Genomic DNA, 15,316 nt, shown 5'->3' with positions numbered 1-15,316 from the left:
GATCCATGAGGACTTGGGTTCGATCCCTGGCCTCACTCAGTGGGTTAAGGATCTGGTGTTGCCATGAACTGTGGTGTAGGTCACAGACATGGCTCGGATCTGTGTTGCTGTGGCTGTGGAGTAGGCCGGCAGCTATAGCTCCGATTTGACCCCTAGCCTGGGAACCTCCATATGCTGTGGGTGCAGCCCTAAAAAAAAAAAAAAAAAGAAGAAGAAGAATCATAGCCAGTAGTCAGGGAAGCTGGAAGAGGTTCCTTCTCATAATCCAGTGCTGCGCTCTGAAACAGCCCAATGTTCACTACCCCATCAAACTCTTGTCGAATGCCTGTTCCGAGTCAGGTACGTTGCTCAGTATTTGGGATGTAACAGCCAAAAAGACAGCCACCCCTCTGTCCTCAAAGAACTCCTGAAGCATATGGTGTTGTTTGGGAGGAGAGTCACACAGGAAACATAAGAGAATACTGAAGGGTGGGATGCGAAGGATGCGAAACCAAAGAAGGAACCACTGTCAAGGCTGTCCCTGGAGCGAGGGTGCGGCTGCCGTGCCCCGACCACATAGTATCGCAGCCCAGTGGTCTCCCCACGAGGCCGTGGGTTTTATTTGGCTCTTTGGGCCAAGGGCATACATCTCGAGCTCCATACATGGCAGGTGCTCAATGAATGCTTGTCAAGATCCAGAAACGGGTCTGTTCGGAGCTGCCTTGCCTATCCCAGCTGTGTGTCTCCCGAATCAAGCCTTCTCGCCTTCGGACAGTCATTAAAGCTCAGGATGTGGAGGGCGCACGGCTTGGGGCTGTGGGGATGTGAAAATGAATGTGCTTCCCGCCTTCGTGATAGCTCACGGCTGTCTCTTGAGTCCATTCTCCATGTTCAGCATTTTACAAGGCTTCGTTCTCATACTGGCGTGAGGCAGGAAGTATTTCTTATTTTACAGGTAAGGAAACTGTGGCTCAGACAGACCAAGGAACTCGCTCAGAGCCTCACAGCCAGAGGGGCCACAATTTGAACCTCTGTCTGTCTGGTTCCAGAGTTTGAGATCACTGGGCCCCACTTTGTATTTTAACCATCACTTCATCTGTCCATATCGTCTCCCGGATAGCGGGTTCTCCCACAAGGGGCCTTGGTTTTATTCATCTTTGAATCCTCAGCAACTGGATCAGTGTTTCTCAGAGTGTATGTTACAGGTCACCTGTGTCAGAGTCATTTTGGGAGCAATGGGTACAAAGAGTCACTTGGCTTTGAGGGGGAGAATGCAAGTTTCTCGGTCTGTCTCCAAATCCACTGTAGTGGACTGAATTGCATTCTTCCCTTCATGGATGCCTCTCAGTCCTGACTTCCCAGTAGCTGTAATAAGACCTTATATGGAAATAGGGTCTTTGCTGATATCATCAAATTAAGGATCACAAAATGATATTATCTTGGATTTAGGATGGGCCCAAAATCTAATGACTAGTGTTCTTATAAAAGAAAATAAAGATAGATTTGAGACACAGAGATTCAGGAGAAGGCGGTGGGGAAGCAGACACACAGAGAGGCACTGTGTGAAAATGGAGGCTGAACTTGGAGTTGGGCAGTGACAAGCCAGTGGATGCCATGCCATTATGCCTTCGGGCAGCTGCCAGAAGCTGGAAGGGGCTTGGACCCGGTTCTGCCTCAGAGCCTCCAGAAGGAACCAATCCTGCCAACACCTTGACTTTGGACTTCTGGCTTCCACAACAGTGAGAGAATCAGCTTGTGTTTGAAGCCACCCAGGTTGCGGGGTGTGTTACAGCAGCCACAGGAAACGAATGCCCTTACTGCCCGAAAGGGCCTCGGGGTGCAGCCCTCAGATGTGCTTTTCTCACAAACGGAGCTCTTGGGGGGGGGGGTCCACCACCCGCTCAAGTTCAGCTGACTGGGTTTCCACGGGTGTGAACTGGATCTGGGTCTGGTGTGGAGAATTCGTCTGGAACCCAGGCAAATAGGATTCAGGGAGGAGTGAGGTCAGTGGCTAGAGGTCTTGGAAAGTGACTGGGGAAGCCAGTGGGAGGGACTGGGGAAGGCGTCACCAGACAGGTGACTGGAATCCGATGGGCTTTTGACGCCTCTCATCTATTTCTGCAGGAGTCCCGGGTCCTCCCGCCCTGTAGCCACGCTCCATTGCCCTTCCTGCCGGGGGCCCTGGGCTCGCTTTCAATCAGTGTGCTTCCTCAGCTTGCCTCTAGGAAGCAGTTTTCATTTAAATGATCCTACAGAGATCAGTTTTATTTTCATATTTTTCGTATAACAAGCTGAAATTACAGCCTTCCCTCAGGCCCTGAAGTAAACATGGCCATGCCTGTGAAAAAAAGTGTGGCTGGCATGCTTTTCTGGAAATTAAATGTCTGGGGAGGGGAAAATGTTTTTCTCATCACCACCGGAGGTGAACTTGCAAATCAGGGGGAAATCTTGAAATGCAGTCATGCAGACAATCCGTCACTTTATTTCTGAGATAAAAATCCTGGCCCTCTCTCAGCCTACTGCCCTATGATGAACCAGGCCTAATTCAATTTCATTCTTTGAATTTTGGTTCATTAATTCGATAGCAATCAATCCTATATTCCTTGAGTGTATTGAACACAGGGGCTCAGAGGAAGATGTCAAAGGCAGTTAACCCTGGGCCTCTGCCTAAATTACAGCCACAGACATCTGGGAGAGAGGGTCTCAACAGGTTTGCAGTCTGAGCTGGTGGTTTTGGGCGCAGCTCTGGGTCTTGTTTGTTGACGGAGATCTAAGGGTACGTCTTGGCTTCTTCCTTGGTGCACGTGGTCAAAAACCTCATCCAAGGAGGTTCAGCTCAGAGGGACTGTATCGACTGATCTCATGGGTTGAATTGTGTCCCCCAAAGCTATGTGCAAGTCCCAGCCTCCCATCCCATACCTGTGAATGTAACCCTCTTTGGAAACAAGATCCTTGCAGCTGTGATCAGGTAAGGTGAGGTCATTTGAGTGGGTTCCTAATCTAATGACCGGTGTCCTTATAAGAAGAGGGAAATTTGAACACAGACATGCATGGAGGGAAAACAATGTGAAGACACAAAAGAAGGAAGACCATGTGATGATAAAGGCAGAGATTGGAGTTGTGTTGCCACAAGCCAGGGACACCCAAGCTTTTTGGCAGCTACCACGAGCTAGGCAGAGGCAAGGATCTTCCCCTAGAGCCTTCTCAGGGGCTCGATCGACACCTGATTTTGGACTTCTGAACTCCGAAGGCAGCAGATGCGTTCTGGGAAAACTGCTAGTGTTGGGCTCAGTTCTCTTCGCCTTCTTTCTCACTGGACTCTTGGACCATGAGCCTCTCATTTTATCTCTCTAGCCTCACAGACTCTTTCTGAGGGGTGGTCCTCCACTGTAGAGCTAAAGCTGGGGGGCTGCCACCTATGGTCCCAGCCCATGGGAATGAGAAGGAGAGAGAGAAAGGGGAAGCGGCTTTTCTTTTTTTCTTTTTCTTTATTTGCTTTTTTTTTTTTTTCTGAGCCACACATGGGGCATATGGAAGTTCCCAGGCTAGGGGGTCAATCGGAGCCACAGCTGCTGGCCTACAGCACAGCCACAGCAGCTTGGGATCTGAGCCTCGTCTGCGACCTACACCACAGCTCACGACAATGCTGGATCCTTAAGCCATTGAGTGAGGCCAGGGATCCAACCTCCATCATCATGGATACTAGTCAGGTTTGTTAGAGCTGAGCCATTATGGGAACTCCCCAAGGGGTTTTTCTTTAATTAAGGATGACTGGAGAGCTGAACCTGTCACTTCTCACACTCCATCAGTCTGAGCATAGTCACATGGCCACCCCTAGCTGCAAGGGAAGCTGGGAAATGTCATCTTGAGCTGAATGTGCCCAACTTCAACTTGGGAGGGCTCTATTCAGAAGTTAGAAAGGTATGCAGGACACGAAAAACACAAACCTTTGTGAAAGGAAAAAAAGGACCTTATCAAAATAAAAAACATCAGCTCTTTGAAAGTCTCTGAGGAAAATGAAAAGACAAGCCACAGACTGGGAGAAATTTTGTGCTGAACACATATCTTATATCCAGAATATATGAAGAACTCTCACAACTCAATAGTAAGAAAACAATCTAATTTTAAAAATGGGCAAAGGAGTGAAATAGACTCTTCACTGAAAAAAGAGGTTCACATGGCAAAGAAGCACAAATGGATACTCAGCACCACCAGCCATTAGGGAAATGTAAATTCACATCGCAGTAAGACACCCCAACACATCTATTAGGCTGGAAAAACAGACACGCAAACCCCAAAATGGAAAAACCAATTACTGCCAAGGATGCAGAGCAGCAGGAAGTCTCCCGCGTTGTTGGAGGACTATAAAAGGATACAGCCACTTTGGTAACAGTTCTGCGGTTTCTCATTACCCCGACAACTTGGCACTCCTACTCCTAGATGTTGACCTGAGAGAAATGAAGACACGTGTCCACACAAAATCCTGTATGCGTGAGTCTTTATAACAGTTTTATTTATAATTGCTGAAAACCGGAAGCAAGCACAGTTTTATTTATAATTGCTGAAAACCGGAAGCAAGCACACTAACTGGCGAGGAGATAAACTGCTACCGCCGTGTCATGGACTCCTGCTTGGCGTTAAGAGGGAACAGACTGCTGGTCCAAGCGGAAACTCGGATGAGTCTTCAAAACATTTAGCAGGTGAAAGAAGGCACAGCCTCAAAGGCACCAACTGGAAGATTCCACTTCAATGATATTCTTGGAGTTCAGTGGAAACAAATCTGACTAGCATCCTTAAGGACGCAGGTTCAATCCCTGGCCTCGCTCAGTGGGTTAAGGATCGGCGTTGCCGTGAGCTGTGGTGTAGGTCACAGACATGGCTCAGATCTGGCATTGCTGTGGCTGTGGTGTAGGCCGGCAGCTGCAGCTCCGATTTGACCCCTAGCCTGGGAACCTCCATATGCCACAGGTGCAGCCCTACAAAGGCCCAAAAAACAAAAAAAATTACATTCTTGAAAAGGCACAACAGAAAGGACAGGAAAACAGACCAACGGTTGCCAGAGGCTGGGGTGGGTGAGCCGATTAACTGCAGGGGAACACGAGGGAACTTTTGGGGGTGATCTCCATGTCTGTGCCTTGATTGTAGTGATGGCTACATGACCACATTCGTTTGTTCAGAGTCATAGATCTGTGTACCTCAAAAGGGTGAGTTTTTCTCTTTGTAAATGATACCTCAATAAACCCGGTTTTGTTAAAAGCAGGAGTAAAGGAGAGGGGGGTGGATACGCAGGCCAGCCGTCGCCCTAGAGAGCTTTACTCGCTCCCTCTCTGATTCCCCAGCTCAGCAGGCTTCCGGCGCACCTGGCCCCTCGCCCCCAGCGAGCGAGCGAGCGAGCGCTTTGGTCCCACGCCCTTATGTCGCTCTCGCTGCCCCAGGTGGATAAAAGCTCCTTCTGAGATACGCACTCCTAACCCGGTTTTCCCTCCTTGCACCCTGCCTGCCTTTTCCTCATCTCTGGAGATCTTTTCTAGCCTTTTGGAGGGTTGTGGGGGGAGGGAGCTGCTGGGGAGACTCCTCTTCACTCTGGAGCTTCAGGATCGGGTTCTCGAAACTGCCAGTCACTCGTTCCCAGGGTTCTGCTGAGTGCTGTCCTCCTTGCAATACGAAGGCAGCGTGTCTGGCTTTTAAACGGCAGAAGGGTATGTGGGGAGGAACAGGGAAGGAGTTACAGGAATTTGAGGCAAGGTGGATAAGTAGAGAATCATTTACTAGTTCAAAGCATTATTCATATCCCTGTTCTTATTAAATGAACAAACAGTGCCCAACAATGAATACTATATCTGAGATCCGTATACAGGCAGTCGGTGAGGCTTGAAGAAGTGGCAAAATGCTTCTTAGATGAAGGAAGCCTTGAAGCGGGTCCCGCCCCTTGGCTGAGGACGGTCACAGGCGAACATGGTAGGAAGCAGCCCCAAGCACTAGGCTGATGGTTGGTTGGCCCTTGCTCCAGATAAAGACTGAAACTGAAGGGTCGAGATACAGTGGAAACTGAGGCTGGATGGCTAGGGTAGACCAGATGGTGAACGATTCAGAAGCTAGACTGAAGAGCGTGCTCAAATGTAGCTGGTAAAAGCCATTGAAAGCTGCTTTTTTTTTTTTTTTTAATCAGATAAGTGTTTAGATTGGGCATTTATTTATTTACTTTTTTTTTTTTTTTGCTTTTTAGGGTTGCACCCGGGGCCTATGGAGGTTCCCAGGCTAGGGGTCCAGTTGGAGCTACAGCCACCAGCTTACACCAGAACCACAGCAACGCAGGATCTGAGCCACCTCTGTGACCCACACCACAGCTCACAGCAACACCGGATCCTTAACCCACTGAGCGAGGCCAGGGATCGAGCTGGCAACTTCATGGTTCCTAGTCACGTTCGTGTCTGCTGCTCCATGACAGGAACTCCTGAAAGCTTTTCTAGCTGTAGTATAAGTTGATGAAAATACTTGGGATAGATTTGTTTCTACTGAACTCAGTCACCACTGAGTCTTTGCCCTGCACCTGGCACTGGGCCAGGCAGGAGGGATATAAAGACAAATTCGGTAACTCTCCTGGAAATCGGGAAAAGACAGTAAAGATAGGCTACCAGTAATCTAGGCTTTTCTGTCGCCATCAATAGCCCCAATTACTCCAATGCACCTAAATCGTACCACTTAACACAGTTTTTTAACTAACCCTTGACTTATCTCTAATCTGCTGGACCCAAAAGATCTTGAACTCTTTGAGAGTAGGAACCATATGTTACAAATTGTGACCTTAGCACTTAGCTCTCTGCCTCGCCCTTTGTAGGCACGCAGTGAACACGGAATATAGACATACTTGGATGTTTGAACAAATGAGGTCGATAAAGGGATACAGCCTCAAGATTTTCAAGGAAGACCCATATAGGATTTCATCGCCAGTGGGATCAGGAAGATGAAATAGAAGGAACCCGGAATGACCCGTGAGGTGTGGCTTGCAAGTGGCGGTGCTGGGTATGACAGAGGGTTGAGGGGTGACGGTGTCTGGTGAGGAGAGGGACGAGTTCCGTTTAGAACTCTGCATTGTTCGGTTTCCTGGGAGCGCCTGGACTCTTGCAAGGTGAGCTTCCCAGGAGCATCTTTGATGAGCAGCTCTCTTCATAGTGGCAGGCTAATTTCAGAGTAAGTTTATTAAAATTAGCATGTGGGGGAAAGTGAGCACAATGGCTATTTTTAACTAATGGGATTCATGTTCTCTCCTGTGCAGGGAAATTCGCATATGTGCTTCTAAAATTGACAGTTTCTACTCTTGTTATGTTATGAAAATTAATTTAGTGACTTTCACATTGAATAAAATACATTGGCTGAAGATTCGAAGAGGACTTTGGCTAGTCCCTGAATGAAAATGACCAGAGCAAGCAACATTTCTTATCCACCACCTGGCTTTCCACCAGTAAAACCATGCTGGGGCTTCGGGCACCTCCTGGCTTTGCTTGGGAGGCAGCCTCTCTCTCATCCTTCAAGTAAAGTGGCATCAGTGATTCCCCAAGGAACACAAACCTTTGGCAGATTTTTTATTTTCAACTCTTTATTCCAAGTCTCCCCGTTTCACCTCTGGTCTGCTCTGTTTCCATTATCTTATGGTATTTTATTGGAACAAACATCTTAAGTTTGTTCAAAATATCAGATCTTCTTTAAGCCAATCCACCTTCTATACAACTAGCCTATAAGCTACCTTCAAAAAAAGACACTTTACCAGATCCACTTCTTTAGAAGCCTTCAAATAGCTCCCCTTTTCAGGGTATTCACAGCCCTCCTCTAGTTGGCCTTGACCTATCTTGCTAGCCTCATGCCTCATTTTCCCTCATAAATTGGCTATTCCAGGCAAACTGATCTGTTCTGCATTCTGGCTGCCACCTTGTTACTCTGACTTCAGCCAGGTGGGCCTTCTGCCTCTTCCCTGACCACAGCCTTTCCCGGTCCTTCCAGGTAGAATAGACACCCCCCTCTCTCATACAGTCATCCATGACCCCCCAAGCTTGAAGTGAGCTCTTTGTCCTGTTGCCTTATAGAGTGGAGGTTCCAAACCACTCATGTAGGCCTTACATGCTTCCTGAGAAAGGAAAGGCTCTTAACTCCTATGCAAGTTAGTGAGCCCCTAAGAGAAGGGACCAGGACCACCTGTGTTGGGTGATCGAGAATGGTGTTCTTTCTAGAAGTTCCAGAATGATGGGGCTTCATGCTGTGGCTCAAGAGGTGCAGGGCCTGAGTGGGGATGCTGATACCATCCCCCCATGACCTGGTCCTGTCCATTTGCGGGGCCCTGACTTGGATTTCACCATCTCATTTATGGGAAGACTCACAGGCATGCCTTCCCACCCACAGTTCATCAGTGACAACATGCGGTGGGGGTCAGTGTCCTCAGGATGGCTCCATCACTGTGTTGGGTTGGCGGCTTGGCAGGAAGGAAGAATGAGATACAGCCCAGGGTATTTCAGTGAGACAGCTCAGCCTTCAGTGAACCAGACACATAACGAGCACCATTTTGTGCAATGCCTTGCACGTGATACAGTAACTCTTAAGGGGTTTGCAGTCTAGGGGTGGCAGAGGATGGGGCACACATTGTGATCGGTGTTCTCCCAGTTAAGGGGAAGTTCCTTTAAACTGGGGCACTGAGGAAGGTTCTTGATGAGGGCGGCCATTGGGCCGGGAAGGTTGGGCAGGATCCCAGCCAGTGGAAATGGAAAGGACAGGTGTTCTGGGCAGAAGGAATGAAGAAAGCCGAGGTGCAGCGGTGGCAGGGTGCAGGGCTTGTTTGGGAAATCCCGGCCGTCTTCCTCTGCTCGGAGTGCACAGTCGAGCATCAGTGCTGTTCTCTAAGTCATCCCTTGAGGGCCCAGGTAGCTCTAACGGGAGGGCTGGGGTCCCGGGTGGCCTTCTTTCTGGAGGTGGTTCTAAGAGCCTGACTGTACCCTTTGAGCAGGGGAGAGGTTCCCTGGGGATGAGCATTGAGCAGAACACAGGAGGCCACCTGTCCTTGTCCCTGTCCCTCTGAGCCCTTGCTCTCATCCTCTCTCAGCCCACCTGAGTCTGCCTTCCACCCCTTTTGTCGCTCCTAGGAATACTCTTGCCAAGGCTGCCCACGGCCAGCCCCTTTGCTTCAGGCGGTCTTTCTTCAGGCCTCAAGCTCCTTGTCACCTGGCCGTGCAGCAGCCTCTGACCCTCCACTCTTCTCCCCTCCACGCTGGGCCTTGCATCCCTCCTCGGGGCCTCAGGACCGGTCCCCCAGGGACCTTGCACTCACCTTGAACTCTGCCTTCTGCCCTTCCTCGCTCTCTTCTGCTCTTCTGTCCCATCTCAGTGAATGACAGCAACTATGGAGTCACCCTCGATCCTTCGTCCCAACTTGCCCTCCACCCATCTAATTATGTATGAAGGCCCGTATTTCTACTTTGGTACAAGTCCTTAGTAAGGGCTGCATGTCACCTCGCCTACCACCCCACCGTGGCCCAGGTTCTCATCCCTTCTTCCCAGAAAATGTATAGAAACATCCTCTGAGATCTTTTTCTTCATGCACTTACTAAAGTTGTCATCCCAAGCTCTGAAATGCTTGGGCACTCCTTGGCCTAGAGCTCTCGGATGGCTTTCCGGGGCCTGCAGAGGGAAAGCCATGCCTTGGGTGGCCTCCGAGGGCCTGCTCTTTCCTCATCTTCCGTAACTGCCCGCTACCCTGATGCCACCACCTCCCCGACTCCCTGTAGATCTCCTGTTCCAGATCATCCCATGCCCTGAGGCAGCTCTAAGCCTTTGCTTGCGTCCAAAGATGATGTCCTACTCACCCTTTAAGGCTCAGCTCCAATGTCACAGCCTCTGCTTGGGTTTCCTCCCTCCCATGGGCCTCAAAAGATTGGGACGTGGGTGGTGATATATTTCCGTCAGGAAGATATTGGGGGGATGCTTCCCAGGATGGGGTTCCTGAAGATGAGGACTTCAGAGAGGTAGGTGGTCTTCAGCGTTTGCATAGTGCCAGCCACGTGATCCTCGGCAGGTCCCTGGGGAAGGAAAGAAAGAAGGGAGGGAGGGAAGGGAGACGGTTCACCTTGCCATTTTCCACATCCTGCTTGAAGCCAGTCTACTTGCCTGCTGGTGTGCCCCACCTCCACCCTCTCCCCAGGCTGAGCATGGCCCGGAAGGAGCCGGGAGTGAGTGTCCCCAGGGCCCAGCATGTGCTTCCCACTGCCCTGGCCAGCTTCCTGTCTTAGGCTGCAGCCGGTTACGTAAGTCATCAAGCTCTCCCACCAGATTGCTGCACCGTCTCGGGCCAGTCTCCTGACCTGTCCAGACGTCAGTTTCTCTGGACTTTATACAGCGAGGATAATACCTGCCTTGTGCGTCTCTCCTACAAGGAGGATAAAGCGAGATGATACATGTGAACATGTATTTAAACCTTCCACAGCCAAGGTGGTGGCTCTGTCCTTGCCTGGGCTTTAGGAGAACCCTTCCCAGGGCTTCTGTGATGCTTCAGCAGAGGGAGGTGATGTGTCAGCTGCCGGCTGTCAACATGATGCCATTGAAAATGCATATTGATGGGGCGCAGATTGACATACCTGCTTGCTCTGCCATCTGCAGAGCCCACGACCAAGGCAATATTGGAGGTGGCAGCCATGGGACTCCCCTTCTTTTCAGCCAGTTCCGATTTGCTTTTTAATTTGCTCTGGACTGGCGAATGATGTCGGGGTCAGTCTGTAGCCTTCCTGCTTTGCCGACGGTCTCCAGCTTAGCCAGAACTTCCAGTGTGTTTGTAGGCTGCTCAGTCAGTTCCTGGGCACCTTGCTCAGTCAGTTCCTGGGCACCTTGCGCTCTGAAGCCTCTTCCCCGCTTGCCTTACCTTCTTCTGACTTTGGATCCTTCTCCCTCTCCCTCTGCCCAGTCTCCTGCTGACCACTCTACTTGCCTCATTTGTTGTGGTGGTGGTGGCTGTTGTCTTTTTAGGGCTGTACTCACAGCATATGGAGGTTCCCAGGCTAGGGGTCGAATCAGAGCTGCAGCTGCCGGCCTACACCACAGCCACAGCAACGCCAGATCTGAGCCGTGTCTGCGACCTACACCACAGCTCACGGCCACACCAAATCCTTAACCCACTGAGTGAGGCCAGACATCAAACTGGAGTCCTCATCGATACTAGTCGGGTTCGTTACCGCTGAGCCACAATGGAAACTCCCTGAATAAGCCTCATCTTCAGGTGGTTTCAGTGCTCAGGACACAGCACTTGCTCGCCAAGAACTAGAGCCACCTCCCCCTCAACGTCCCTGCCTCCCGCACCTCTTTCTGCTTTTTCGTCCCATCTGTCTCTGCCTGGTCAAAAAGTTTCCATTGCGGCGCAACGGAAACAAATCCGACTAGGAACCGTGAGGTTGCGGGTTCGATCCCTGGCCTCTCTCAGTGGGTTAAGGATCTGGCATTGCTGTGAGCTGTGGTGTAGGTCGCAGACACGGCTTAGATCTGGCGTTGCTGTGGCTGTGGCGTAGGCTGGCAGCGGCAGCTCTGATTCAACCCTTAGCCTGGGAACCTCCATATGCCGCAAGTGCAGCCCTAAAAAGCAGGAAAAAAAACAAAAACAAAAAATAAAAACCCTCATTTGCCTGGAAGCAAAACTGTTTTCCATCCCTTTCTTGCTCAAAGACCTCTACAGCCCTATTGGCTTTCCCTTTGGCCCCGGCTCTGTGGTCATTTAAGGCTTTTCTTACTTTCATCCAAACCAAACCTTCCAATCTTATTTGCATTTCTCCTTTTCATGTGTCCTGTGTTCCCAGAAAGCAGAACCACTTTGGGGTCTTTGCTGGAAGCCTGTATTTCCACGTATTTGCTCAGGCGGTGCCCTCTGCCTGGAATTCTTATTTTCTTATTTCTCCTCACTCCTCTTTCAAGGCTTGGTCACCACCACCTTGACCCCCCAACTGAAGGGCCTTTTGCGGCTGCCACCCCTAGCATCTCTAGACCCACCTCTGGGATCAGTGCTTCCCTGGCCACCTCCCACTGGAATGGTTTATGGCCATGCCTTGCCTCCAGCCTGCAGTCACTCAGCCCAGGATGGTGGTGGATTCATTTCTGAATTTCCCACTGTGCCTGAAATAGTGTCCTGCATGTAATGGGCACATCTAAAAGAGATGACAAACTCAGTGGATTCTCAGCTAGTAATTGAATTGAAGAACTACTAAATTAAAACAAGTACATCCTTTTTTGTTTGTCAGAATAACCTTCTCACCTGTTTCTCTCCCTAAAGTCTCCTTATCTCCATTTGATCTCAAAGCCTTTTGACTCTCAAAATATAGTTTGCGATCTTTTAAAGGGAGTAAATCAAATTTCCTTTTAATAAGATCTAAGGGGTCTGTGAATTTATCAGAAGTCGGCTCCTCCATCCCACTCTCCCCCCCACCCTCCTTTCTTTTTTCCTTCCTTTCTTCCAAACTGGAATCTTATTCTATCAGATATATTGCTTGAAAAGAGTCAGGCAGAAGCTGTGGGTGGGAAATCATTTGGTCACAAAGAGCTACTTTCTGTCATGGACTCGGACCTGTACCGCATAGTATGTCTGCTCCGATGCCAGCCTTTAACTCTGTTCTGGACTAGAATTTAAGTTTGTTCCAAGGTTATTTGCCACCTATGGTGGAATCTCATGCAAAGAAATTGTGTAATTTTGTTGTTGTTGTTGTTGTTTTGTCCTATGGCCGTCTTCTCATCGTGAAAAACAATTAAAAATAATTATTTATATTTGTCTTTCTTCCACTGATATTTAAGAGGCTTAACTCTGTCCCAGGCACTTTGCTAAAAGTTGGGGTGCAAAATCCAACAGGATGTTTTCACCTTCATCTTCCTTAATCATTTCCTTATAACCACTTTTTATCAGTTAGAATGAGCAGGCGGCAGTGTCCTTATATTATAGATGAAGAAATGGAAATTCAGAGTGTTTACCAAAAATTCAGAAATTCAGAGTCCTTTATCGTCACTCAGCAAGAAGCATGCAGGTGGAGTTAGGCTTTTAAACTTTAAGGTTAGAAGTTTTTCCCTCTGGGAGCCTTAGTTCAGATCTTCCATGCACTCACAGCAGCTGACCTAGCTCTGAACTTAGGAACCTCAGCTGAAAAAGAGACGTTTGGGGCCTGGTTCCAGCCTTCTGCCAAGACTTCAATTTAGGCCAGAAGTTAAGCACAAGTAGAGTCAGGAGACCTGCGGCCGTGACCACTTCCTGAAGGTCAGTCCGGACGCCACCTCTGTGCTGTCAGCTGAAGGCAGGTGCGCTGGGTGACCCAGCCTGTCTGCGCACTGGCTCTGTGGAACTTAGGGACTCTAAGCCCCCCATCCCTACCCACTCACTCCCATCACAGAATGTCCTTAGGCAGCCGTGGGGCCCTGTCCTTGATGGCCTGAATCTGTGAATGAGGAAAGGTTGGTGACGACCACTGAGTGGTTGAAGGTATTCTCTAGAGATGATAAAACCTTGGGTCGTGATGGATTTAACTTTGAGTGACAGGAATTCACTGCACCCTCTCTCCCCACATTTGGAAACCATAGACGCGTTTAAAAGGCAAAACCCATGATTCCACTACCTGGAGTGGACTGCTGTTGACAGTCTAGTGTATAATCGCTCAGACACTTCCCCATACCTTCTAGAACTGAGTTTATAGGCTGTGCTATTTGACTCTTCCCTTTGTATTGAGGCTAACCTATGTGCAATGAATGCACATCGGGAATGCTCCAGGCACTTTTCCATGTGTGCACACCCGTCATCAAGGTAGAGAGCGTTCCCAGCCCTGCCCCGTAGCTGGTGTGCCTTTTCCCAGTCAACACCCTCCCCCAAACCAGGAAACCGGTATTCCAACTTGGGTTGCTCTGTACTGTGTTCATAACTCGTTCTTTTTTCTGCTTGGCAACAAGTAGTGCATCATTTCCGTGTCACTAACTCAGCAGCAGCCTTAGTGGCAGCGCAGGACTCCTGGGGGTTGACACACCATTCATTTGTTGTACTTGGAGCCTGTGTTTTAGAAATACGAACTGTGCTGTTTTCCACTATCAGGAAGCCCAGATGGCTGACTTAGGGCTTCTCTTGAGCGACTTCAAGATTTTCCTGTGATGTTTTGTGCCTTTCTGGTTTGCTTGGTTTCTTTGGCTACGTCGGTGTTATGCTGACTGTGCTCACTACCACCGCTGTGTGTGTTGGCGAGGGCACCTCCAGTCGTATATAGCATGCAGCATGCAGGCGCGTGCAGGAGAGCAAATGCCAGGCTGTTCATCCAGTCTGTTACTCCACTTTTTTTTTTTTTTTGCTTTTTTAGGGCCTCGCCCACAGCATATGGAAGTTTCCAGGCTAGGGATCGAATCAGAGCCACAGCTGCCACCCTACACCACAGCCACAGCAACTGTGGGATCCAAGCCGCATCAGTGACCCACACTGCAGCTCATGGCAATGCCAGATTCTTAACCCACAGAGCAGGGCGAGGGATTGAACCCGTGTCTGCATGGATACTAGTTGGGTTTGTTACTGCTGAGCCACAATGAGAAATCCCTCAAGTTCTTTTTTAAAAAATTCCTCTTTAAGAGAGGAGAGGGATTCCTTAGGCACTTCATTAGACACGTTAGACACCCAGGTTTAGAGAGAGATTTTTTTTTTTTCCTTTTTAGGGCTGCACTTGTGGCATATGGAGGTTCCCAGGCTAGGGGTCTAATCAGAGCTACAGCTGCCAGCCACAGCCACAGCCACAGCAACGCTAGATCCTTAACCCACTGAGTGAGGCCAGGGATCGAACCCGCAACCTCATGGTTCCAAGTCGGATTCATTCCCGCTGCGCCACGACGGGAACTCCATAGAGAGAGATTCTTTTAAGATGACATTGATGAGCACTAAAATCACTGTTTTGATGCTGGAATCATTTATGAAGACACTGACAAAAGGGGGAAAAAATGCCGTGTGTCTCCTAGAAACACTCTCCTACCGGGTCCAGGCGGTCTGGTCTCCATCACGCGCGCTCTGACCACAGCACGTTTGGAAACCTCTGCCATCACCGCCTCTCGATTTAGCTGGTAGTTCTTTTACTGCCGCTGTTCCTACTCTGCCCACTACGCTGATTGCTGCAGCTACTCTTAGTATCATCACTATCACGGAGAGCTGTAAAGTTATACTTAAATTGTTTCCACTTATTAAGCACTTGTTGTGTGCTAAGCACCGCATGAGCACTGCATGAAGCATTCTTCCTTTAAGATTTAGCTCTGATGCCTGTTTGAAGGAAAAAGGAAACATGTTACGGAGCCCTTTTTAATGTGTCAAGTCCTG

The 15,316-nt window shown here is 49.4% G+C and overlaps 1 protein-coding gene across 11 annotated transcripts in view; it reads left to right on the top strand.

The window, feature by feature from the left end:
• CCDC149 (coiled-coil domain containing 149) overlaps positions 1-15,316 on the top strand; it is a 109,322-nt gene that overhangs the window by 1,551 nt on the left and 92,455 nt on the right. The window contains exon 1 of one of the 11 annotated variants that reach the window (XM_084971654.1): positions 7,082-7,170. The exons of the other annotated variants lie outside the window; for them this stretch is intronic. The gene's annotated coding sequence lies outside the window, so the exon portion shown is untranslated. Of the gene's footprint in view, positions 1-7,081; positions 7,171-15,316 lie in introns of those variants that run through there. 11 annotated transcript variants of the gene reach the window in all.

The sequence above is a fragment of the Sus scrofa genome, chromosome 8 (genome assembly GCF_054392235.1).
Source record: "Sus scrofa isolate SSC_HxYL_T2T_F1_AM1 chromosome 8, Sscrofa_HxYL_maternal_Yorkshire_Landrace_v2.0, whole genome shotgun sequence".
Lineage (NCBI taxonomy): Eukaryota > Metazoa > Chordata > Mammalia > Artiodactyla > Suidae > Sus > Sus scrofa.
Note: the sequence above shows the minus strand (reverse complement) of the source record. Positions and strands in the feature narration are given on the sequence as shown.